General features: G+C 43.9%; 1 protein-coding gene and 1 long non-coding RNA gene across 12 annotated transcripts in view; one reads left to right on the top strand and one right to left on the bottom strand.

Moving 5' to 3' along the window:
* The window catches only part of LINGO1 (leucine rich repeat and Ig domain containing 1), a 3,568,664-nt gene that overhangs the window by 421,696 nt on the left and 3,120,628 nt on the right, over positions 1-26,340 (bottom strand). The gene's annotated exons all lie outside the window — the stretch shown is intronic.
* On the top strand, positions 16,694-21,641 carry LOC146860087 (uncharacterized). 2 transcript variants are annotated; one of them, XR_014978788.1, is made up of 2 exons: positions 16,694-17,027; positions 19,591-21,641. It is a non-coding gene; the product is annotated as an uncharacterized LOC146860087 (long non-coding RNA). The 2 variants fall into 2 exon arrangements; XR_014978789.1 differs by having other exon boundaries at positions 17,267-21,641.

The raw sequence follows: 26,340 nt of genomic DNA, 5'->3' as shown, positions 1-26,340 counted from the left end.
GGTCCCATATTTTGTAAGGGATTCACTCACTTACATCATACATTAAAATAAGCATTGGCAATATAAATCTCTTTATCTTATGTGTAGTGGAAAGATGTATATCTAGACTCCAAACACAATAAAGGTGTAACATGGAGACTAGCAGAGCAACTTTCCTTAACGCAAATACGTTTAGGACTGATGGCAGTAGCAGAATGAACATCATATGATTCTCACAAATAATGGGCAGGTACAACAGAGGTAACTAACACACTAAAGAATGAATGAGAACTGTTAAAGGACTGTTGTACAATTTCCATTAAAAGGCATAAACATACAAGAAGTACAAAAATCCTGAAGACTCAGCCAAACCTTGTATGGAATTATCATACATTCATGTACTTACATAGGATGATCAACGGTCTCTTGCCTTATGCCATATGCTTCATTAATGGGTCCCATACTGGGAAGCATCAAGAGTACTACTGTTCACTGGTTGTTCAATGTCCTAGTTATAGGTTCCTTAGCTTGGGCGTGGTTATGTCACCTCTAGTGACATGTATGTTCTCGCTTTGTTAAACTGCAAGACATTTTAAAATTGTATGTGGGGAGATAAAATGTATTTACCTGTGTCGTCATACCACAAGATTAAAAACAGGAGGGCTGAGCAGCAGACCTTACTTTTCTTTTCCATTGACATATTTCCGTGCCTAAATATTCGCCCTGTGGGGCTGGGAGCCTTCCTCAGGAATGCAGGTATTTCACAACATTGTGTAACAATCACTGCTTCAAAGGGGATGTTCACCAGCCTGAGAACGGAGGCTTGTGGGGACATGGGGTGAATTTGCTCGAGCTGTCAGCACTTGCATCATGTTTCATAGGCTGAATCACTCGGATCATAGCCTGCACTATGACACAGTCTCAAGGCCTATGCCCACGCTACCAAGCCATACTCACAGCTGTCTGGGTGTGGTAATTGGGAGTGCATATGCCTTGAGACCACGAACCACACACCCAACACCACAGCATCTCCTTCCTCACTACCCGCAACAGTGTGGCGGTGGTAGTGAGGCAGTAATGGTCGGTTCCATAGTTCTCTGTGGCAACATCAGTGTTTCATCCTGCCTGGAAAAGCTGCGCTGTTGAGGCTGAAGAGAACAGCTCTTAGCTCAGCCTGTATCTGTGTCCTACTAAAAGTGTCTCCAGCTGTCACTTTATTCATAGCTGAGGTATGAACTACATTCCTAAAGTATATTTTGGATTGGTTCACTTAGGCACCTTAGACTATATCACTACACTGAGTGGTTTTTATCAAAATGAGTGAACCACATCTTTCTGCTTTTTAGGTCTCGCTGAGCCAAAGGCTCGAAGAGACATTTTATATGTGGGATTTTCAAAGTGCTACCCACAGTTTTGGCTGGCCTAAACCTTGAGTGCACGATCACATGCACGTGCACAGCTGCTCCCACTCCCCCCTCCCTTCTCTATAGCTTTGGCTCCTTTGTTTTTTATTACACCCTCCCTTCTCTCCCTGCTGTTTTCACACTACCCCCTCCCTTCTAATCAGTTTCCTTTCTGCTCCCTTGATCGCGTCTCCGATCACTTTAACTACTTCAAATGCAGCGCGCACCCCTGCTTTCACTTTTTTTCTTTGCTGCTGGCATTTCCACATCTGGCAGCTTCCTGCCCTCACCGGACACTGTTTATTTATTTATATTTAATATTCACGAGATCTCTGTTTATTTAATTATAATTAAATGATGCAGCCCATGCTGAGGCTCGAACCCTGTTCCCCTGCTCCAAAGTCGACATCTTTATATGTTGAGCCACTTCCTGGCCATCGTTTGTTTGTGCTGAAGTTCCTGCTCTGCCCTTGCTGGGTGCTAAGCTGCTGGCAGCTGCATTGCACGTGATCATCTTTGAAGTGGTTTGGCTACGTGCATGCCTTTATATTGTTTTAATGAGTTTCTGTTTTTTTGTTTTAAACCAGCCCGGCCAGCAGTAGCAAGTTTGTTTACTTTAAATGACCCTTCTCCCTTCATCAAAAGCATTTGTCAGGCTAATTTAGCATCAGGATCGAATTGCAGCTGAGTCCAAAGCGGGGGAAGCAACTTGGAGCATAACAGCTCTGGGGGCATTCACCGAAGGCGACATGCTAGGTGAGGGGGCACCGTGCATAGAACCTCTTGCCAGCAGCCAGCCCGTCTGACAACATGGACAAAGGTACTTTTTCATTCTCCCCACTCCTCTCCCCTTCTACGCATTTGTGCGCGATTTCTGTTGTAATCTTCATCGTGTATAATTTAAAACTCTTGTATCTTAAAGAGCTGCTCGTTCTGACCTGGATTTCCAGGGCGCCGTTTCGCCTCTTCTAATCACCGTGCCTTCCCTCCAGCTGATTTCATTTGTGTAAACTTAGCTGTAACAAGTTGAAGCCAGCCAGCATTGCCCATAGTTTAAATAAATGTTTGTGATCCGAACTAGTGCCTTACTTTAAGTGCTGCTTCGGCTGTTTCCCAGGAACAATGAGTTAAAGCTGTGCTTTTAGCATTTTTAAAAGGGATGATTTACTAGAAATAGTGGTATCACTTGCAAAGCAAAGGCTTCTTCTGTTCTGTCTCCGCCCTCCCCCTTCCTGGAGTTGCTTTATTGCAGATCTTGAGAAACCATCGTCCCCAACAAAAATAAAATCAGCCTCCTTTTAAAAGAACACGCAGCTGCTGCTGCTGTTACACCAGAAAACACATCCGGCTGGTGTATTGAGTCTTTGCACTGTACATGTCATTGAAATGTTAAAAATAAATGTATTATTAAAAACTTGCATGTTTGTAATTACCTTAAATAGCTGCTTGTTGTAACCTGGAATTCCAGGGCTCAATCTCGCTTCTTAGGATTGTCGCATTCCCTCCTGCTTATTTTATTTGTTTAGACTTAGTTGTAACTAGTTGAAGCCATCATTGCTCAGAGTTTAACTACAATTTTGTGTTCTATAAAGTACATTAGCACAGCTATTTTTATATGCTTTAGTACTGCTTGCTTTTACTTAATGTTAAACATATAGCGCACAGAACACTCTTCGTGTCAAACATGCAGTGCTTGGTGCACAGCGTGTGTTAACAATGCCACATTCAGTGTATCTGTAAAAAAATGCCAATTTTATATGCTTTGGTACTGCTCATTGTATGACGTTGAGTTAAACATCAAGCGCCTACAGCAGTCTCCTTGTGTGAGAAATGTAGCGCTTGGTGCATGCCATTTGTCACTCACAGCGTGTTAAACATACAGCACCCAGAGCATTGTCCTTGTTATGATACTAGTTAGGGCCAGCCCGCTTGAACCTCCTTCCACCGTCCCATGGCATGTGTGTGCGGTTGGGAACCTTTACAGACAAATGTGGCAATATAAACCATGTGCTGGTTAGAAGGATGATAACAATCTTTACAGTTGAGCACAGCTACAAAGGATTCTTCCGTCTCCCACCAGAAGATGCTTCCTCCCTTGCTAATTATTTCTTCAGCAATTACAAACTTTCTAAAGGTGATTATGGAGTCAATTCTGTATGTTAAAACCTTTGGACTATTTTTAGCACGCAATCACTTTGTATTGTGCTTGCACCTTACATTTATTCAAAGCGAGAAGGATGCGACAAGGAGTCTGCCGTCCGGAAAGAACATTGTATACTTTGCAGTTTGTTAAAAAGGTGATAGTTACGCTATATAAAAGACGACATTAGCATAGCTTAAGATTATCACCGCTAAAACTCTCATATCTGTGTTTTATTGACAACTTCCATAGCAGTGGAACTTACTTTTCAAGAGGCTTAGTTATTGGGTGTAGATTGCAAATTACATTAGTGTTGTTTGAGCTGATTAAAAGTTTTAAATTAATGAAGGAAAAATGAAATATTCATTCTATAATATTTGTGCATGCTGTACTCCCCTCCCAACCACTCAGCTTTACTCAACTACACTCTGCTTTACTCTACTCAACTCCACTCTGCTTTACTCCACTCTGCTTTACTCCACTACCCACCTTTGCTCTATTCCACTCTCCACCACTCTGCTTTACTCCACTCATGCCACTCTGCTTTACTCCACTCATGCCACTCTGCTTTACTCCACTCCACTGTGCCTTACTCAGCTCTACTCAACACCACTCTGCTTTACTCGATTCCACTCTGCTTTACTCCACTCCCCACCACTCTGCTTTACTCCACATCACTCTGCTTTACTCCACATCACTCTGCTTTACTCCACTCTGCTTTATTCCACTCTGATTTATTCCACTCTGCTTTACTCCACTCTGCTTTACTTCACTCTGCTTTACTCCACTCTGCTTTACTCCATTCTACTCCACACCACTCAACGTCACTCTGCTTTACTCCGCTCAACGCGACTCTGCTTAACTGCACTCCACCCAGTTCAATGCCACTCTGCTCTACTACACTCCATCCAGCTCAACGCCACTCTGCTTTACTACACTCAATTCAGCTCAACGCCACTCTGCTTTACTACACTCAATTCAGCTCAACACCAATCTGCTTTACTACACTCAATTCAGCTCAACGCCACTCTGCTTTACCTCACTCCACTCAATGTCACTCTGCTTTACTCTACTCCACTCTGCTTTACTCAACGCCCCTCTGCTTTTCTCCACTCAACTCCATTCTGCTCAGTGCCACTCTGCTTTACTCCACTCCACGCCATTCTGCTGTACTCCACCTTGCCTTACTCCACTCTACTGTACTCCAAGCCACACTGCTGTTCTCCTCGCCATTCTGCTTTACTCCACTCTGCTTTACTCCATGCCACTCTGCTTTACTCCATGCCACTCTGCTTTACTCTACACCACTCCTCTCAATGCAACTCTTATTTACTCCCCTACACTCTGCTTCACTCCCCTACACTCTGCTTTACCCCTATACTCTGATTTACTCCACGCTGCTTTATGCCATGCTACCCTCTACTTTACTCCACGCCACTCTGCTTTACTCCCCTCCACCCAATACAGCTCTGCTTTACTCCACTCTGCTTTACACCCCTACACTCTGCTTTACACCCCTGCACTCTGCTTTACGACCCTACACTCAGCTTGACTCCACTCTGCTTTACTCCATGTCATTCAACTTTACTCCCCTCCGCTCTATTCTGCTACACTCTGTTTTCCTCTACGCCACTCTGTTTTACTCCACTCTGCGTTACTTCATGCCTCAGCTTTACTCCGGTCCACTCCACGCTGCTTTATGCCACGCTACCCTCTACTTTACTCCACGCCACTCTGCTTTACTCTCCTCCACTCAATGCAGCTCTGCTTTACTCCACTCTACTTTACACCCCTACACTGTGCTTTACACCCCTGCACTCTGCTTTACGCCCCTACACTCTGCTTGACTCCACTCTGCTTTACTCCATGTCACTCAACTTTACTCCCCTCCGCTCTACTCTGATAGACTCTGTTTTACTCCACGCCACTCTGTTTTACTCCACTCTGCGTTACTTCATTCCACAGCTTTACTCCGGTCCACTCTGCTTTACTCCAGTTCACTCTGTTTACTCCGATCCACTATGCTTTGGTCCACTCTGCTTTACTTTACTCTGCTTTGCTTTACTCTGCTTTGCTTTTCTGCTTTGCTTTACTCCACTCCGCTTTGCTTTACTCCACTCTGCTTTGCTTTACTCCACTCCGCTTTACTCCACTCCACTCTGATTTACTCCACTCCACTCTGATTTACTTCGGTCCACTCTGCCTTACGCCGGTCCACTCTGTTTTACTCCACTCTGCTTTACTCCACTCTGCTTTACTCCATTCATGCCACTACACTTCACACCAATGCACTTAACTCCACGCCACTGCACTTCACGCCACTGCACTTCACGCCACTGCACTTTACGCGACCGCACTCCACAAAACTGCACTTCAATCTACACAACTGCACTCCACGCCACTCAGCTCAATACAATGCCACTACACGCAACACCACTCAGCTCAATGCAATGCCACTACACGCAACACCACTCAGCTCAATGCAAAGCCACTACACGCAACACCACTTAATGCAATGCCACTACACGCAACACCACTCTACTCTACTCCACTCCACGTAGTGCCACTTTATGCTACTTCACACGACGCCACCCCGCGCAACTGCACTTTACGCGATGCGGCCCCACTCTACACAACTGCATTCCACCCAACTGTGCTCCACTTTGCACCACACCACTCCATGCAGTGTTAATCAATGCAGCGCCACCCACGCAATGCCACTCCTTGCAATGACACTCCACACAACACCACTCCACGCAACCCCACTCCTCTATGCAACACCAGTCCAACCAACTGCACTTCACACAATGCTACACTACTGCACGCCAAACCACTCTACTCTACGCAATGCCACTCTACGCAATACCACTCAATACAATGGCAATCCATACAATCACACCACACAACATATTTGCAATCCATATAATACCACTCAGCACCACATAATTCAACTCCACCTAATTACACACTACTCAATACCACATAAATACACCCCACATAAATACACTCTATACCACATAACAATCTACATAAAAACTCTCCACCATGCCACATAATTCCACTCAACACAATTTCACTCTATACCTCACTGTTCCATGCCACACTATTCAACTCCACCCAAATCCATTCCACACCACAAATTACAAAAAGCAAACATTATTCCACCCCACAACACAATTCCACCACACATCGCATATAGCCAATTTACAACACACAATTCAAAATCATACCTTAAAATTCAACAGCACACCACAGAATTAAAGTCCACTATATAAAACTCCACAACACAAAATACCATTCATCATAATTACACACAATCCCACTTCACATAATTCCAATACACTCAAAAACACATACTATTCACATAATACAACTGCTCACCATGCCACATAATTCCACTACACAAATCCACTCTATGACAGACAATTTCATGCCACACAATGCCAGAATTAACAATTCCAATACAACCCACAAAAGTCCACTACACACCACATACATCCACTCCAATCCATAACATATAGGGAAAAGACATTTACAACTCCAATAGCTCTAACTCTTTCTTTTGTGTTTGCATCCAAACACATAGATCTGAAGCTCATCTCCAACCTAGTTCTTCTTTTCCTCACCAAACAGGTAAACCTATCCACACAGTTCCACACCACACAATTCAACTCCACACATTTGCAATCCACACCACATGATTCGACACCAAACCACATAATACAACTCAACAACACAATTACACATACAACTAATCCACACAACACAATTACACATCACGCCACAAAAAATTCAACAGCACACAATATAATTAAAGTCCAGAACGTACGTCTCCACACCACAAAATACCATTCCACATAATTACAATCCATAACACACAATCCCACTCCACATAATTCCAGTATACTCAACACCACATATTTACTATGCATATAATTCCACAGCACACCATGCCACATAATTCCACTGCACAAATCCAAGCCACACCACACAATTCCATGCCACACAGTTAGACAACTAACTAATCCAGTCCAACACACAATTCCACTACACACCACATACATACATTCCAGAACACCTAGCTTCAGGGACACCGCTCCCTGTTTCATATATATTTTTTTAAAACTTTAATGGTGATCGTGGCGTCCGCTTCAGGGACACCGCTCTGTTTAATTATTTTTTTTACTTCAATGATGAATGCGGCACCCACTTCAGGGACACCGCGCCCTGTAATACAATAGGTCTCGCTTTTGCCAAACTTTGACTTATTGGTATTGTAAATGACAATGCCTTTTATTCGTTTAAAAGGCATTGCCATTTACAAGGCCAATAACTCAAAATCTCGCAATTGCGAGACCTATTGCATTGCAAATGCTTGTTATGAATGACTTTAGAGGCAAGTTCGTTTTTTTGTTTCTCCTATAGACGCCTATATTATTTGTTTTTATGGATGGAGCACCATTATGGTATATTATTTCCCCTGGGTCTAACAAAAGCTTCTGACTGGCCTGGGCATGCGACACAAGTGCATTCAAATACCCCTCTTCATAGAACAGGCACAGCTTGGGCAGAAACAGTGCATGCTTTCCAGCTTCAGAGGACAGGTACAGCTGGGGTCGCATCAGCACACGTCTTTCTGATCACAGCACAGGTACAGTATGGGCCGCAGCAGGGTAAGCTTTACTTCCTCACAGAAAAGGGACCGTATTGCAGCAGCAAAGCAAACTGCCCGCGGTCAGACAATGCAATGTGTACAATCTTCCATTCTCAACAGAACAGATCCAGAAGGGGTGGTTAGCCCCAGCTCTCCTTCTAAACAGAACATGAACAGTTAAAGCATGAGTGACATGTAGGTCACACACAGATCTCTGGAGTGGGTGTTTAAGTCACTGAGATGAATGTATAGGAGGAGGAGTGAGTGAATATGCGCGTTCTGACACCATTCTCGCTTTGGTGATTTTTCAAGTCAGCATCCGGAAAATAGTGCTGCTTCCACTTGGAGAGCTTCTGTGTGTGTTGATTCTTTGGTGTTCCATATATGGGGAGGTAGCTTTCACCTAGCAGGATCATTGTTCTTTGGAGCAGCCTCACCACAGTGCAACTAGCTATGCTTTGGAGTGGCAGGCAGGAGCCAACGTCCTCACGAAGGTTTTGAAGTGCACACACCAGTTGCTGAGCAATCCCAGATTCAGGGCTGAACCTGTTAAAAATGTTGTGGCCCGCCAAGGTGCTAAGATAGACCTTTGATTCTCAGGTTAATGTTCCCGAATGTTAGTTCCGGTTGTATGTCATGTCAATGGGTGCTAAGGGAGATCTGTGATTAAGAGTTGCTGCGCTTTCTGACGTTAGGTCCAGTTGTGCTTCCTGACACTGGCTCTTCGATTTCAGTTCCAGTTATGGTTTTCGCAGTGGGTATTAAGAGAGATCTGACACTCCCTGCGTGCTGCACTCTCTTAGCTTCCCATTTTGTATGTCACAAATTATTAAGGAAGATCCTTGACCCCTGTGTGCTGCTCTTTGATGTTTTTATGTCACTGCGTATTAAGGTAATTATGCTATTGCTGCATATTCATTTTTATGCTAATTGAGTTTATGTTAGGTCACTGTATGCTCAGGTTTAGAATGATGCGTATTGGTTAATGGGTCTGTTTGGAAAAATGCAATGTATTGGACTATTTTGCCTATCGTGTATGGTGAAAATGAGATACCAAGATCAAATGGAGTAATGGCTAGCTACTATGGAGCTGGGAGTTTGGAAAATGCCACTGCCAATTGAATGAGATAATGAGATGAGTATGTATTTATTTCTCATTCACTTTGTACATTTGTATAGCGCTTCTGGACCCATGGGTGTTGTGGCACTTCTGTTTAGATATGGACTAGTTGGTGCAGAATTTGGGTGACCCCCGAACTTCTCCCCTTTCGGCAGGGTATAAAGGATGTCGTTAGGCCACCAGGTGCATTAAAAACACCATGGGTTAGGTCACTCAAGCAATCTTTTATACAGCTAGACTGCAGATCTCAGTGGGTTAACCAAGGCTGCATTAAAGAGTTTGTATTGGCAGCATAAGCTATCCATATATTTTGGGCAAGTCATGACAGGCTCCCTAACTTCTGCATTCTTTGACTTTAAAGTAGATTTTAAACTGGAACCCTTCCTTAATGAGGTTGAGCGCATTTTAGTTACGTCATAGTTCTTGAAGTTCCGTTATGGGTCTCTCCCATTTTGTTGTTTTACTTCCAAACCAAGGGATCTGGAAGGGTCTGAAATCAATGAGACCATTAAACATGTTCTGCTCTTCCAGTGTATACAGGATACCGGAAAAAATGGATTCTCCCAGTTTGTTGGCTCGTGGGTATACGAGATTAGAGAGAATCGATGAAGATACCGAGAAGTGATACAAGGCAATCTATAGTGTTTGCGGTCTCACGATTTCCGTTATGTATGTGGAGACTAAGGTCCAAAAACTGCAGTTCAGTGATTCGGTTTTTATTGCTGCTTGATTTTGCTTATATTCTAACTTTGTAACTTTGCTGCTAAACTGTAATGTTGAAATGATCCTACTGATTCACCTATTTATATACTGCACCCCTTGATTTTAACTCAAATGATATGCTCTTTTAATGCACTTTTATGGCTCTGTGCCGAATAAAGATTTAAAGTAAGTAAGATATGGACGAGCCAAAACATTTACTGCGAGAGCCGAGCCAGAGCCCAGCCAAGTGTCTGGCTTGGCTGTTAAAGCCCATGTGTGAGACAAGCCCTGAAAATGTTTGACATGTAAATCATACATAAGGCTCCCAGTTTTCCGTTTTTACTGATTTTTACAGATACATACAGACAGAAAATAATTTTTTTCCTGTCTGTATTTATTTTTAAATACAGAAAAATACGGAAAATAAGTCTTCTTTGGATGTTTTTTTTCTACTGTCAATCATGAGTGCCAGGTCAGTAGGTGGACAGATTGAGAGGTAGGGGAGATGAAAAAAGACGATACATTTCCTAGTAAAGCTTAATTAAGTGCAGATCTACAATTATGTATGCTATTCTGCAATGCAAGTGTTTTCAGATAACGCTATTGTACTGTATACTGCTGAAACCTTTTGGACATTCAAATGCGAATGTACATTTATCAGTCAAATAAATGTGGAAAAATACATGCTTCATTTATACAGAAAACACAAACTAAAAATGGATAAATACAGACAAAATTAGCAAAAAATAAATATGGATAAATACAGACGGAAATGTAGAAAAAATAAATACCATAAAACCGGGAGCCCTAATCATACAACAAACATCAAATAAAATATGATATAATCTCTTCAAAGTTATACAAAGTATATTTCTTAATATGTAGAAGCTTTGACATAAGTATGTCACATTATAGCACTGCACTGAGACAGTAGTTATTAAAAGAGATAGTTTTCGAACATGAAGTTAGAGCCATTCCTGCCCTGTCCCCACTCTTGCTACAACACCATTAGTGAACCAAGAGGCAAGACCGTTGTCATGTGAACCGTGTATGTGACCCAGATTATTATAGCGCAACATTACAGTCTACTAAATCAAACACAATAGGTTTTTGTACAGCCGGTTATCTGAAGTCACACATTTGAAAGTGCTTTCATACTAAAAATGTATTTTGGTGAACTAAAATATTCACCTAAGAAACTGCAATTTATTGAGGTTTTCTGGTTTCACTGCGTACAAATTTGCCACTGATAAAGCATCTATTTGTTTGGTCTTTTTAAGGCTCACCTTAGGCAGTGCACATGCACTCTCTCTTCGAGATCTATTGTATCATAAACAAACCTAAAAAGAGCTTAGTGCCCACCCACTTACCATTGGTTGGTGTCTATGCCACTATCACTACTTTTGTCTTCATTGGCCAGCGTCAGCTGGGCTGGTTTAATTTTGACTGCTGGTCTCGCTCCAGATGGCCTTGGTAGGATTTGGGTTTCAGTTATTCACATTACATACACACATGAGCACACACACGTAAACACAGAGACAGCAGGATTTTGGTTTCATCTTTTCTTTGATTTGAAACACACACCTAGACAGCAGCTTTGAGCTGACACAAATCACATCAATCACTTCACCTCATACAATGACACTCTATACCACCTCACTCTACTCAACACTACTCCACTCTACTACACTCTATGTCACTTCACTCTATGACACCCACTCTACAACACTCTACTGCACTCTACACCACTCCGTAAGACTCTGCACCACTCCACTACTCAACTATATGCCATTCCACTCTATGCCAGTCTGCTCCACGCCACTCCACAAAACTCTACATCACTCCATACTGTGCCACTCTACGACATTCTTCTCCTCTCTACGCCACTACATTCTACGACACTCTGCTCCACTCACTGCCACTCTTCTCTAAGTCACTCTACTGTACTACAGTCTACACCACTCCACTCTAGGATACTCCACTTCACTCCTCGACAAACCACACTAGTCCATTTCAATCCAACTCCACTCACTTTTAGCCACACTGAACAGCAAACACTCTGGTGTATAATAGGGCTAAAAAACATTGACGAAGCCAATAGCTCTTACATAGGCGAGACCTATTGCCTTTGGCAATGCTTGTTATGTTTTTTACCTCTTTGTGCATGTTCTGTAGTTTTTGCATGGTACAAACTCGATCTGAAGCTACTAAAACACTTTGCAGGAGCATCAGTTACATTATACAAGGTCACAATCATTTGTTTTAGGCATGGGGACATTAAGTGATCTCCCTAGAATCACAGCATGTTGAGCCAATGCCAGACTCTAACCTGGTTCCCCAGTTCCAAAGTCAGCAAATCTGGCTGTATGGACACATCCTGATTAGAGGGAGGGTGGCAGGCCGAAGCCATATGAAAGCTCGGTTAGTTATTGGCTTGAGGTTCCAACGGAACCTCGAGCTGAGCCATAGCCAAGCTTCTGCCCCGAGTCTGGCTTGAGCGTTCAGTGGCTCGCCCTGCTCTACTTTACATGACACATCATGCTACATTATAACCAAAACTAGCTTATATGAAGCACAATATGTCGCATTTCATTTAAACTATGAGTATCTCAGTGCCTTCAAAATGTAGGCAGAGGATCATTTGATAAGACAATATAATCAGAATGTGGAATGTCAAATTCGTGGAAACTAGGATGCAGGTGAGCAGCTATGTATGGGGGAGGAGCTCTGTGCGAGAGATCAGCTATGTATAGGAGAGACTGTAAGGAATTCCCTTTAGAGCCAGATATTTAGTTGTTTCCTGAAGGTGGAGTTTGGGATGAGTGTCTTCAGGGCAAGGTGTAGAGGGTCCCATGCGGAGACTGCTGCTCTTTGACGGATTGCTTTTGTACCCTAGAACGTTTGAAACCATATATTTTTAAGGGCAGAGATTGTTTGCTTTTCCGTTCTCTTTTTTTAGCCTTCAGAGAAGTTTTGCAGATTAGCTTGGTACTGTTGGCTGTTTTTGAGGATGACCTTGTGTTTTAGAAAGCATCATTTAAAATGTATTCTATTTATGTTATAGGGAGCTATTGTAGTTCATGTAATACTGTAATGATATGGATAGATCATTGGCGACTGAGCAAGTCTTTTTGTTTAAATCTCTTTTATTGAGTTTGTACACAGAGAAAAAATATTAACACCACCAGGCAATAGGCAGAATTAGTCAGGCAACAATACAGCGCATACAGCTTTGGTCCACATCAGTGAGGTATAAAATATAGAACACGCCAATTAGCCACCCAATACAAGGAAAGAAGCACTCGATAAACCATGATTGAAAGGAGGGGAACCCTCCTGGCTCAGAAGTACCAGTACTATCGAAGCAGAAAGGGGGCCCTCTATTGCTCGAGCCTAATATACCTGGGCGATTACATTCGCGCCTACTGCAGACCTGCAGAGAGCGTAGTGCACAAGGTGCGAAAGCTAAGTAAACATTTGTATATCACCAAGCAGTAAGTACAGCAAGAGGATAATATCATGGACAGAAATAACAAGTATAACCAAAGTGTAACAGGGCTAAAGGCCATCACTGCAGGTCCCAGTGGCGTATAACATGCCAATTACGACAACATAGGCTCGTCGCCATCATTTAGTAACAAGCTCATCTAGGACCGACAGCCGCTAAATGTACAGAATGCAGCCTGCAACAAGTTACAGGGGGGGGGGCCTATTCTGCTAGCCTGTGAAGAAAGAGAGGAACGAAGAATAGCAAGGACAAAATGCTAGAGAATTAAAGATAAGAGAAGAAAAGAAGAGGAGGGGAGAGGAGGGGAGAGGAGGTGACGCTGTGTCCCGTTGGCGAAAACAAACTATGGTGGAGGAGGAACGGTTCCCTGAACAGAGCCTCAGGCACAACCACCCCAAGCAAGGACTATCCAACCTGGCCCAGTTTATTCCAGCGCTTCTTCATAGGATTCTCCCCTGGGGAGCAGAGGGTCATCGAACAGCTGGAGGGCCCGTAGGTGGGGAGGGACAGATCGGGCATGTTCCAATTTAGAGAGATGGGATACCAAGGGTTGCCAGATGCGCTTGAATTTAGTGTCAGTGTGGGCTAGACGATGGGAAAGAAGTTTAATCGCCATTACCTGCCATTGACGGGTGGCCACACCGAGGGGGGGGGGGGGTCAAAGCCTTCTTCCAGTGTAACTCTATAGCCTGCTTTGCCGCATTAAGCATGTGGAAGATCAGGCGCCAATCTGAATGTGTCATCGCTTTAAGAGACTTTGGCCGAAGTCCGAGAATCACTATTCCTGGGGTACTCTGAATGGGAAATCCCACTACCTCCCTGATATGGCTCAACACCTCCTTCCAAAAGAGCATTATAAGCGGGTAGGACCACCAAATGTGCAGAAAGGAACCTGGGGCGGCGTGGCAACGCCAGCACATGGGCGTGGAGGAGGGGAACATCTTCTGCAACCTGAGGGGGATATCATACCGACGAGTCATGATTTTGTAAGCTGTCTCCTGTTGTGTAATGCTTTTAAAAGTGAGAGGAATGTCCTGCCATAGTTGATCCCAGGATTCAGGGGAGGGTTCTTCCTGAAGATCTGTGTGCCAGCGTTGTTGGTAGGTATGTGGTGGTAGCGCATGTGAGTGCTGAAGAACCTTGTATGTCCTGGAAATCAGGCCCCGGGAACCATAAAAAGAGTGGACTAAGGATTCAAAGAGGGTAAGTTGGCACGTGGCGCCCTCTGTGTGTGAGGGAGTGCATAACCAATGGCGGATTTGAAAGTATTCCAAGTGTGCTGTGCTGGGGAGGTGAAATTCCTTCCTGCAGTGCATGAAGTATTTAAAAGCCCCTCCCTCGAATAGATCTGCAATTGTACAACACTCTCCAGCTGCCCATGCTGGAAAGGATGTGGGTTGAAGGGCTGGCGGAAAGCCCAGATTGCGTGCCAAGGGTGTGTGAGGAGAGGGAAAGGAGGTGAGGCCATGGGCTACTGAAAGTTTGTCCCATATCTCTAAAACAGTGCGTGTTGGAGTAGCAATATAGGCGGTGCAATGGCGCGCTCCCCTCGGCAACCAAGCCAGATCCCAGAGTGGGTGGCAGGCCGCAGCTCTGTCCATGTGGAACCAATGCTTCTCGCTTTCGCGAGCCTCCCACTCCGAGACATAGCGCAGATGCGATGCCCAATAATAAACAAGGAAGTCTGGACACGCCTGTCTCTTGGCAGCATTAACAAGTTGGTGGAGAATCGCGGCTTCCCCCCACCCCAGATAAACACAGTGACCTCCCGTTGAAGGCTCAGGATATCCCGTTGGGTTATAGGGGTTGGAAGTGCTCGAAAGAGGTAAAGGATCTTGGGGAGAATGGACATCTTGACCGCGCTGAGGCGGCCTAACCATGAGATAGGTAGCGATTTCCATCGCCGAAGGTCATCTCTGACAGAGTTTATACAGGCAGGCCAATTTACCTGGGTCCACAAGTCCACAGTAGCTGTGAGATTAATGCCCAAGTAGTAAATGAAGTGGGAAGCCCGCTGAAAGGTGATACCATCCCCAAGCTCCTCAAGTTGCTGCGGAGAAAGGGTAAGGTTAAGCGCCTGTGACTTAGCAGGGTTGATTTTAAGCCCCGATATCAGCTTGAGTTGAGAGTGTGCATCAAGCAGCGCTGGAAGGGAGCTCACGGGGCTGGTAAGAGTCAAAAGGAGATCTTCAGCTAAAAGAGCGATTTTATGCTTGTCCCTCCCAAATGGTAGGCCTTTAATTTCCACCGATTGGTGGATGGCAATTGCCAGGGGCTCTATGGCAAGGGCAAAGACAATAAAGAACACCCCTGGCGCGTACCCTGGTGAATGGAGAAAGGTGGGGTAAGGAGACCGTTAATTCTGGTCTGCGCTGATGGCGCCGCATAGGGGGCCATGATACGGGCAATCATGACCGGGCCGAGGCCTATCTTCTGCAACACCGCTTTGAGAAAGGACCAGTCGACCCGGTTGAAAGCCTTCTCGGCAGCAAGTGTTTTTGTCAATAGCTTTTAGTGGAGCTGGTGTTGATACTGATAGAATGGGATTTGGAGATAATTAGCTGTTGTATATCTGATTTGAGGTGCTCAGGTGAAACTAGGTGTAATATTTTCCTTAAAGCATGTAAGTGAAAGTTGTCCACTGTGATAATTTTATTTATGTGTGTGGTCCTGTTGTGAGATTGGTGTACATCACGAAGCATAAGGACTTTGAGGAGGGTGATTGTGATGGGGTGTAGTGAATCAGCCACTTTTGTGGTCTGACACCCTATGATGACCCTCAACCACCACCATTCTGTACTGACTTAAGTGTGTTCTGCCTTTTAGTGGAATAGTCTTTCCAAGAATAGAAGGTATGGGATATTGAGGTGCAGTCTTGTGGGTGGTGGTGCACACATGTGCTCAATGTTGTATACTGAGGGATTAAGTGTATAATGTTATTTGGGTTAGGTGAATTATGACTTTGACCTATTGGCTTTGACGTGGTCTAATGTCATTCTGCCTTCTGACTTTACCTTGCTTCAAACTTTTCTGTGTGCACAGTGGTGCTTGTAAGTTGTGTGGATGAGAATTATAGGTGCTCCTTGCTTTTTTGATTCCATCTTGCTTTGGGCCTTTGTGTGCATGGCTTAACTAACTCTGAAGCCATTTTCTGTGAAGAAGAGGGCATGTTTTGTTTTCCTGCTGTTTTTCGCATTTTACTGACTAGAGAGAACTGGTTCTTATCAGAGGAATGTACATGGTTTGACTTTTAGTCATAACAGGGGCCTGATCAACCCTTGGTCTGACCTTGAAGCAGGCTGGTACTGGCTCTCATGAGAACTAGGGGGCGTGGCTTGCTAGAAGCTTCGCTGTGTTTTGAATGTGTATTAAAAAGGGGAGTCTACACTGGCTCGGTGGAAGTTCATCCGTGGAACAGACGTGTTGCCACGGAAGAGTAGAGGCTGGTGTCACCTCTGAGCTTTCGCCCGGTTCAAGCAATGGACTCCCCTTGAACAAAGTGGGGTGAAATGGAGCATTAGGTGAGGTGTCTCTGCTAATGTCTCTTGATTCTTTTCTGAATTCTTTCCTTTCCTTCTTATTTTCTGATTCTTATATCCATACATATATATATTTCTAAATATATATTTGTCTTGATTGATATTTGCAATCATACTATTGATATGTTAGAGTCTGCTATGTTAGGTGCATTTGGCTTACTGTGTGATGCTATTTACTAATAAATACATCCCAGATATACCAATTCGTCTTTTCCTTGTAGCAGGAGGTGTGGACTCTTCTTGGCCAAGTATTATGTTGTAGAAGGATGGGTGAATTCCCTTCTAGCAGGTAATTGTGTTATAGGAAGTTGGCACTGCTCCTCACAAGTGATGCGCAAATTATTGTTTTCACGCCTTGCCTTTGGGGGAGTGTTGAAAGTTTGCCCACCTTAGGAAGTGCTGTGTATATGTTATATTCCATAAGTTTGGAACTGATATTCTCGCCCTGGGAAAGTGACGGTACATTCCTTGGTCCAGGGGAGATCTAAGGTTTGTCATTACATTTTTGGCGTAGTCGGTTGCAGGATATGAACAATGATTTAAAAGGGGAAGAAATAGATTTTTTTTTTTTTTTTTAGAAATTGAAAGCAGACTCTTAGATATCAATTGATTTATTTGCATGGGAGTAGCCCATATGATGTGCTGGCTCGTGAAATGAGCTAATTGTGCTGAGTTAGAATTGGTGTGTGTGTGTGTTTAAGTGTGTTTTGTAAAAAGTGCTTATAAATAGCTTGCTACGTGAGGCAGAAAGGGCTGGATCCCTTTCAAGTGTTTGTTAAGGAATGCATATCAAATGTTTTCAGTTGCAAAGTGAATGTAAGATGTCAGAGAATACTCCTGATGCGTGGGACTCCATTGAGAATCCAGACTCCGGAGTTGCAATGAAGGATGTTAATCAGCAGGAGATTAATGACATTTTAGACAGAGACAGCGGTGTTATTTTAAATGTGTTGGTTAATATGCATCAAACATGTGGGCATTTGCTAACAGAACGTAGCGAGTTGAAAACAGAGTTAGTTGATGCCCTGTTTGAAAATATATCTTTGAAGACAGAATTAAACGTGTACCAGGCTGTGAAGCTGTTTACTTTGACCTGCCAGAATGATTCAGATGTGCCAGGAAGGAATGTGCAGGAAAGTGAACAGACTAACGTTTTAGGCTTAACGATCACCGGTTGTGGACATAAATTAGACATGACAGTAAATGATACATTTTGCTTCAAAAGAAAAATGCAACAATATGATTTTGAATGTGAACAGCAGATTGTGTACAATGACTACAGGAAAGTGCAGGGAAATGAAAGGTCACTTTTAAATTCAGATGCTGGACAAATGTTGTGCTTTTGCGCACCAACAGATACTGGACAGAACAGATTTAGAGAAAATGTGGTTTGCCTATGGGAGATTGCAATGGTTATTAAGTGGCATGTACAGACAGAAAAACAGTTTGCACAGCATTTGATAGAAAGTCCTGAAGTGGAGTTTGAAACACAAGATTTCCCAGTGAAGGTGCCCTATGTTACAAAGGAAATTAATTTGAAACAGTACAGAATGCCAGATGGGCATGAAGGGATCAGTGAGATCATTCAGGGCTTGACAGATTGAGGTGGTGACAATACTTGGCGCATGACAGTTGATTAATATTAACTGAACAAAAATGTATACCTTCTTTGACTGATGCTGTCCCAGATATTGTTACAGAATTAGCATGGGACTTGACATGTGACTTTTGATATTGCCAATGCTTTTTTCTTTTTGATATGTCAAGAGCAGTTTCGTTTTTTTTTTCATGAGGTGATAGACTAATGACAGTTGAGAATTTGCTTGGATTAGTTAGATAGAATGGGGGAGCATTTTCAGATTAAAGAATGTGAAGTCTTCCTGGAGGTAAGAAAAGGTTAAAGCTGTTTTTCCTCTCAGACATGTAAAGAGTTGTTCTGGAAGTCGGTCATTTGAAAGCGTCTTTCAGATTGATGTTTGGGAGGCTTGCAATGAGATCATCCAGCAACGCTGAGGAGAGTTCAGGCTTTCTGTGAAGTCCGAGGAGGAATTCCTATGGGAGGGGTCATTCCAGCTCCTCTCCCCGGTAGGCAGGGACAGCTTCATGGAGTTAGATGTCTGGGAGGCTTGCACAGGCGCAGGGATAGGACCAGGAAAGTTGGCAGGCGTGCAGTTCACTCCGACCTTGAAGGAGATAAGGTGGGAGCTAGAGACAGCCGGAGAAGTCTCTGCTTGTTATGTTTGGCAAGGGGCCATTTAGTGTCCGCAGAGATTTGTGAAGGGGGGCAGCACCTGTGAGGGGTGCAGTGAGAGAAGTGAGAGAAGGAGACTGCCCCAGCCCTTCTTGCTGTGTATAGAAAAAGAGAGATTTTACCAAGAATTCAGAGGCTAAAGCGTTGGTAGTTTTTTTTTGATAATTCTCTAGTGCTAGAAGAGGGCTATGTAGACAGAAATAAAAATATTGAATTTTTAGAACTGCAAGACGGAAGAAGTGTACTTTTGAAAAATGTTTTTTGCAAGAAGAGTGATGCTTGTTTCTTTTTCAGATTCACCCAGATCTCCACGTGTGAGTGGGACTCCCTTCTCCCGTGTGAGTGGGGCCCTCTCTCCCCCCCCTCCCCTCTCCCCTTCCCCCCCCCCCCAAGCCTGGAGTGATCGCCAGACCAGACGGTGGCGGCTGATGCCTGTGGCTATCCAGACTGGATGGGGTCCTCCCTTGTCAAGGAGATACAGCTGCTGATATATACCAGAGAGCATGATGGACTGCTTCTTTCCAAGCAAAGCAGGATCAGCAAAGTGTGGAACAGTTTCCTTCACGTGAGGCCAACTTTACATGCATGGAGGCTGTGTGTCTTTCACACAGGGTGACTGCTTGTGTGACGTAACGACAACACAAAAGAAGGAACTACAGGATGTGCTTTGCCAGTACTGTTTTATCAACGTGAAGTTCAGATGCGATGGAAGACGACTGTGTGTTTTTTCACACAGAAGGACTGTTTTTGTTTTTAGGAATGAAGACCTATAGAGACGCTTTGCTGCGATCAGCGTAGATATTTTCTGAGTTAGTGAACAGTAATAACCTGTAGCTGTTGCTACAATATATGAGTTTGGCAGTAGAGTTTCCAGTTTAACCATTAGAGGCATTAGGAGCATTCAAAAGCTTGATTGATTTATTTTGTGTATTCATTTAAACATGTATCCAGATATCTATGAGCTATTTCTAGATGCACCTGAGTTATTGCTTTTACATGTATTTAGAGAATGCAGACTTTATTTGCTCTAAAGTGATTATCATATACTTTTGATGAGTTTTTCAGTTTTGCAATGGAGCATTTCGATCATAGTTGCTTTTTAGTCATGATTTGTTTTGAATTATGTATTTTTGTGTAGCCACATCAACACATGAGTTGCTGTTTCAACATGTGCTTTTTAGTAGTTGTGACTTTTTAATTTAGACATGTGGTTTTAAATGGTTTTGCTTTCAATTGAGATATGCAGTGATTTAATGATAGTTTTGTTTTTCAGTTATATATTTGCTAGATTTTGTTTTTGACATATGTGAATGGTGATGATCAAGGGTCATGGGGTGCAATGTAGTGAATCAGCCACTTTTGTGGTCTGACACCCTATGATGACCCTCAACCACCACCATTCTGTACTGACTTAAGTGTGTTCTGCCTTTTAGTGGAATAGTCTTTCCAAGAATAGAAGGTATGGGATATTGAGGTGCAGTCTTGTGGGTGGTGGTGCACACATGTGCTCAATGTTGTATACTGAGGGATTAAGTGTATAATGTTATTTGGGTTAGGTGAATTATGACTTTGACCTATTGGCTTTGACGTGGTCTAATGTCATTCTGCCTTCTGACTTTACCTTGCTTCAAACTTTTCTGTGTGCACAGTGGTGCTTGTAAGTTGTGTGGATGAGAATTATAGGTGCTCCTTGCTTTTTTGATTCCATCTTGCTTTGGGCCTTTGTGTGCATGGCTTAACTAACTCTGAAGCCATTTTCTGTGAAGAAGAGGGCATGTTTTGCTTTCCTGCTGTTTTTCGCATTTTACTGACTAGAGAGAACTGGTTCTTATCAGAGGAATGTACATGGTTTGACTTTTAGTCATAACAGGGGCCTGATCAACCCTTGGTCTGACCTTGAAGCAGGCTGGTACTGGCTCTCATGAGAACTAGGGGGCGTGGCTTGCTAGAAGCTTCGCTGTGTTTTGAATGTGTATTAAAAAGGGGAGTCTACACTGGCTCGGTGGAAGTTCATCCGTGGAACAGACGTGTTGCCACGGAAGAGTAGAGGCTGGTGTCACCTCTGAGCTTTCGCCCGGTTCAAGCAATGGACTCCCCTTGAACAAAGTGGGGTGAAATGGAGCATTAGGTGAGGTGTCTCTGCTAATGTCTCTTGATTCTTTTCTGAATTCTTTCCTTTCCTTCTTATTTTCTGATTCTTATATCCATACATATATATATTTCTAAATATATATTTGTCTTGATTGATATTTGCAATCATACTATTGATATGTTAGAGTCTGCTATGTTAGGTGCATTTGGCTTACTGTGTGATGCTATTTACTAATAAATACATCCCAGATATACCAATTCGTCTTTTCCTTGTAGCAGGAGGTGTGGACTCTTCTTGGCCAAGTATTATGTTGTAGAAGGATGGGTGAATTCCCTTCTAGCAGGTAATTGTGTTATAGGAAGTTGGCACTGCTCCTCACAAGTGATGCGCAAATTATTGTTTTCATGCCTTGCCTTTGGGGGAGTGTTGAAAGTTTGCCCACCTTAGGAAGTGCTGTGTATATGTTATATTCCATAAGTTTGGAACTGATATTCTCGCCCTGGGAAAGTGACGGTACATTCCTTGGTCCAGGGGAGATCTAAGGTTTGTCATTACATGGGGAAAATCCAATTTCAGAACATTTAGTAAGGATGGGATGATCCTGTTTTTTTAAAAGTAGACACAAGGAGAAATTGTGTCTTGTTTGGTTTGACATGATGATATTGCCTGCAATCCCCTTGCACAGGTTTATTAAACAACTCCTTAGAATGGTAATGCCATTTCTCATTGAAGTTTGCAAATATATTTGTGTGTCATCTGCAAACTGATGTACTTGAACACCATTGTTTTCTTTGACTACACCCATCGGCTCCATGTAGAGATAAATAGCACTTGGGGAACAGTTGATCCTCTTGGGACTCCACAAATAGAACTTTCTGCATCAAACAGCTTATCTCAAATTGTTACTAGAGCATGTCTGTTTTCAAAGAATGAGGCAAACTATTTTTGGACTTTAGCCCGTAAGTCCGTCCACTGGTTCAATACAGATACCAGTCTGCTGTGGTTGATCTTCTCACTATATTAGATAGCTATTCATTATTGATATGTTACACATTGCTTGGAGGGCCTTGTGTAAAGGACAGTCTACAGTTCTGAAGGCCACATCTCCTTAACCCTCTGGTAGTTAGATACAAAAGCAGTCAGGCTTAACTTAAAGGCAATGTGTAACATATTTATGCAGTGGATAATCTGAAATAAAATGAAAACACATCACAAGAAATATTTAACACTAATTTAGAACAAGCATTTGCAATGCAATAGGTCTCGCATTCACACGATTTTGAGCTATTGGCATTGTAAATAACAATGCCTTCTATTTATGTTTTGGGTTTTAAAACATAAATACAAGGCATTGTTATTTACAATACTAATAGCTTAAATGCAATGAAGCTCACCATCTATACTAACAGAAAGGGCGCTTTAGATATATCAGGTCAAAGACTAAACACCCGGTGCTAGGTCTGAGGGACTAAAAAAGTCGATTTGTGTCTTGCAGATGTGCACATTGTGATGTTAGGACACTTAGTACTAGCCGGACATTTCAGATGAGTGCTGCTTAGGCACGAGGGGCATGAAGAAGAGGCGATACACCAGATTCCGCCCGCTTCGTGAAGCGAGCCCGAGCTCAGCAGTACCACAAAGGAGCAGGCGCGAGACACCATCAGCCATGCGCAAGGCTTTCTGCTCTGAATGCAACTTCAAAACACGCGCTAAATCATGAGGCAGGTGCTGGTTGGTGGGTCCCGGTTAGGACACCCTGGGACACTTCGGAGAGGCCATGCACCTCACAGTGGAGCCAGGGTTCCCACCCCTTAAACTCTGGCGTGGGTCACTGTCGTCAGATAAGGTGGCCTCTGTTTACAGGAAGGGAAAGGTGTGCATTCAAACACCATGCGTGGAAGGTGTGCGTCCCACACCCCTTTCGTGCTTGCTTGTGGCTTCGGCACCCATAATCGGCATGTGTGGCCCATGCGACCCCCTACCAAAATAAAGAGACACCCCAGTGGCTGCTACCCCCAACAAAACACGGAATGCTGAATCCTACTGTAATAAGATGAATACTGTTCATTTCACCTACTTCCAGGGTAATAACGAGCGAGGGCTCGTGGGTGGAAGTGGCTTCACACACTGAGAAAAACAGAAGCATTTTCTGCTGTTTTTACCGCTGAGCAGGATGTGGTTTACAGTGTACCCCCAATAAGGCAGCCAGGCGCCCACAGCAAAGAGAGGCATGGTTTACACCTCGCGCCCGACTCTCCATGCATTTCATTAATTGAGGGGGTGGCGGCATGTTTTCTACGTTGGACACGATGACAGCCAGCTATGTAATGGTGATACACCCACGGGTTTCTAAAACATACAAAGTGTTTGGGGGGAGGATGAGGCCATGCATCCCATGTGCGAGTCATACTAAGGGTCGACTGGGAGCGAGTGTTGGTCTCTTTTGATAACTGATTCCTGGAAAGAGTTTCTGCCTGGCTGCACGAGTTTGTCGGTGGTCGGAGCTTTGCTTGGGTGTGTGGTCCCCCCTCCTGGTGGCATGTCCTCTGGGACGGGTGCCTTGTGTACGCTCGGTGGGTTTGGGGTGCGGATGCCCCCTAGCTGGGTGTGAAAGCTCCTGTGCACATGTGACATGCGCCCCATGGGGTAGGGGGCAGGTCTCCCCTCCGAGCGCCTGATAGGAGATGCGGGCTCCCAGAGAGGGGATAACGTCAGTGGATGCGTGTGCACAATGCCTGTGAGCGCGTCCTCCGGGAACACTGCTAGACTTTATTACAAAAATCTCTTCTCCCCCTTCCAGAACCTTTAAAGATTCCAAAAAAATAAAGATCTGCTGCCACACCGGATGTCCTGGTGCTGCCAAAAATAAGGGAGGGGGAGGAGGCAGGGGGCGGAGAGGCGGGGGAATCTCCTCGGCTTCAATTTAGGAAACAGGAATCGCGCTAACATGAAAACGATCCGAGGGTGAAAAATAAGGTTGCTGCCGAAAACACAGAATGAAATAAAGGGGGCAGAGGGGCTCCCGGCATCTGCGAAGAAAAAGGAAATGTTGTGAAAGTAGGGGAAATAAAAATGTCACTAAAAGTGATGAAAATACGGGGGAGATGACGGTGAAACTTTTCAAGTGTTTAGTACACATGCATAAACCAAAGTTAGCGGACCGCGCTCCAGCAAAGGCAGCCGCTTGTTTATATTTGCATCGCGCTTTCACTTTAAGTGAAAGCGCGATGCAAAAAAAGCCACGCGGCTGCCTTTGCCAAAGGCGAATAAAACACGACTTCGTAAACATGATCCGTCAGTACACGCCCCCTATAGATAAGAAATTGCTTCACGACAGCCGTGATGCAGACGAACCAGTCCGGATGGGCCGGACGAAAAGGAGAAAAGGCGGTAACGAAAAAGCATCCTTTTCAATGGGAAGCCAGAGTTTAGCATAAACGCTGACGTGACCCAATGAAAATGATGGGCGGGGCATCAAGTCCCCTTCTGAAATCTCCTCATACACAATATATCTCGCAGAGCGAGCAACGCATGCACGCCGCAACACTAGGCGAGATCTAAAAATAAAGTAGATTTTTTCAAATTATTTGACTCTAAAATGAAAAAAAAATCCAATCATTAAAAAGATCTTATTCTAAAGTTTAGGATAAAAAGTAGTGCGTTAAGGAACAAAGCACCAACCGCGGACATCTAGTCTTGCAGGTCAGATACAAGAAACGGAATGGGCCTAATCAGTGCTTTCTTTCTCACTTAAAATAAATTGTGTGGAATAATGCTTGAGAAGGTAAGGGGTACTGGGGCAAGGCTGTAGACGGTGTCCAATGAGGAGGTATCATTGTCAAGGAGCTGCTGGACCAAGTCGCCCCAAAGATTTTTATGTTCTGATTTAGTATTGTTTTTGGAAGTCGAAAATCACTAGTCAGACGAAGCTGCAAGCAGTAGCCGACAAGAGCTCCATGAGGGCAGATACCCCTACTGTGAAAGACCGCTAAACAGGATTTGCTGCTGCGGAGTAGAAAGCAGTGGGACCTCCTGAGTAGTCAGGTCAACCACCGATACAACTTGGGAGGACAGATGAGTAAGTTGGTCCCGGTGTTCTCAGAGCAGTTTTTAGCTGAAAATCTTTTAAGTCCCAAGTTATGGATTTTGAATATCTGGTCACGTTTAGTGCCACTTGCAAGGGTCCAGGACTGGAGGCTCACTCAGGCTTTGTCGAGGTGTGGGATGAAGATGGTTGGAGCCTTTCCTGTCCCTGAGGCTCCAATTAGGAGGCCAAACATTTAAACCTTATAGTCACTCTGGTAGTCCTGGGTTCAAGAAGTGGAACAGGGCTCAAGCAGAAGATCAAGCCTCTGAGGGTTCAAGGCCGGCTTGAGGCTGCATAGCAGTCATTACATGAGCAGAAAAGCAGGCCTAGGAAGTACACAGCAGACCACAGCAGCAGGCAAGTCTTTGAGAGTTCTTCTGCAGGTCCAGAAATTAAACTGAAGAGTGGGTCAGAGGGTCCTATTTTTATATCTGACTCCCTTTTTTTAAGTACGAGAAGGTTCTAGAAAATCTCTCTGAAGTGCTTACCTTGCCCTGGCTCAAGCCTGACTATATGAACAATGAAGTGGTGTGAATTCCTTAATATGGAGGCAGGGCACACCCAATTTATTTGCAGATGGCGCTGGGCCCAGCTCTGCTCCACCATCCTACCAGTGATGGCCAAACCAGGCTCACCGTACTCCCTCTACTGTGTGGCTATAATGGGAGGAATAAACAGAGTCCAACTGCTAACTACACCCAGTCATGTAACACGCTGCAGGCATTGTTGGGGCAGGAAAATGCAATTTTCTAAAAGTTACATTTTCAAAATTGTGACTTAAAATCCGACTTTACCATTAAAGAGGATTTTTATTACAATTTCTCAGACACTAAACATGAAAGTCCTACTTGCTCCCAATCAAAGG

The sequence above is a fragment of the Triturus cristatus genome, chromosome 3_1, assembly GCF_964204655.1.
Source record: "Triturus cristatus chromosome 3_1, aTriCri1.1, whole genome shotgun sequence".
NCBI lineage: Eukaryota > Metazoa > Chordata > Amphibia > Caudata > Salamandridae > Triturus > Triturus cristatus.
This window is presented reverse-complemented; position numbering and strand designations above follow the sequence as displayed.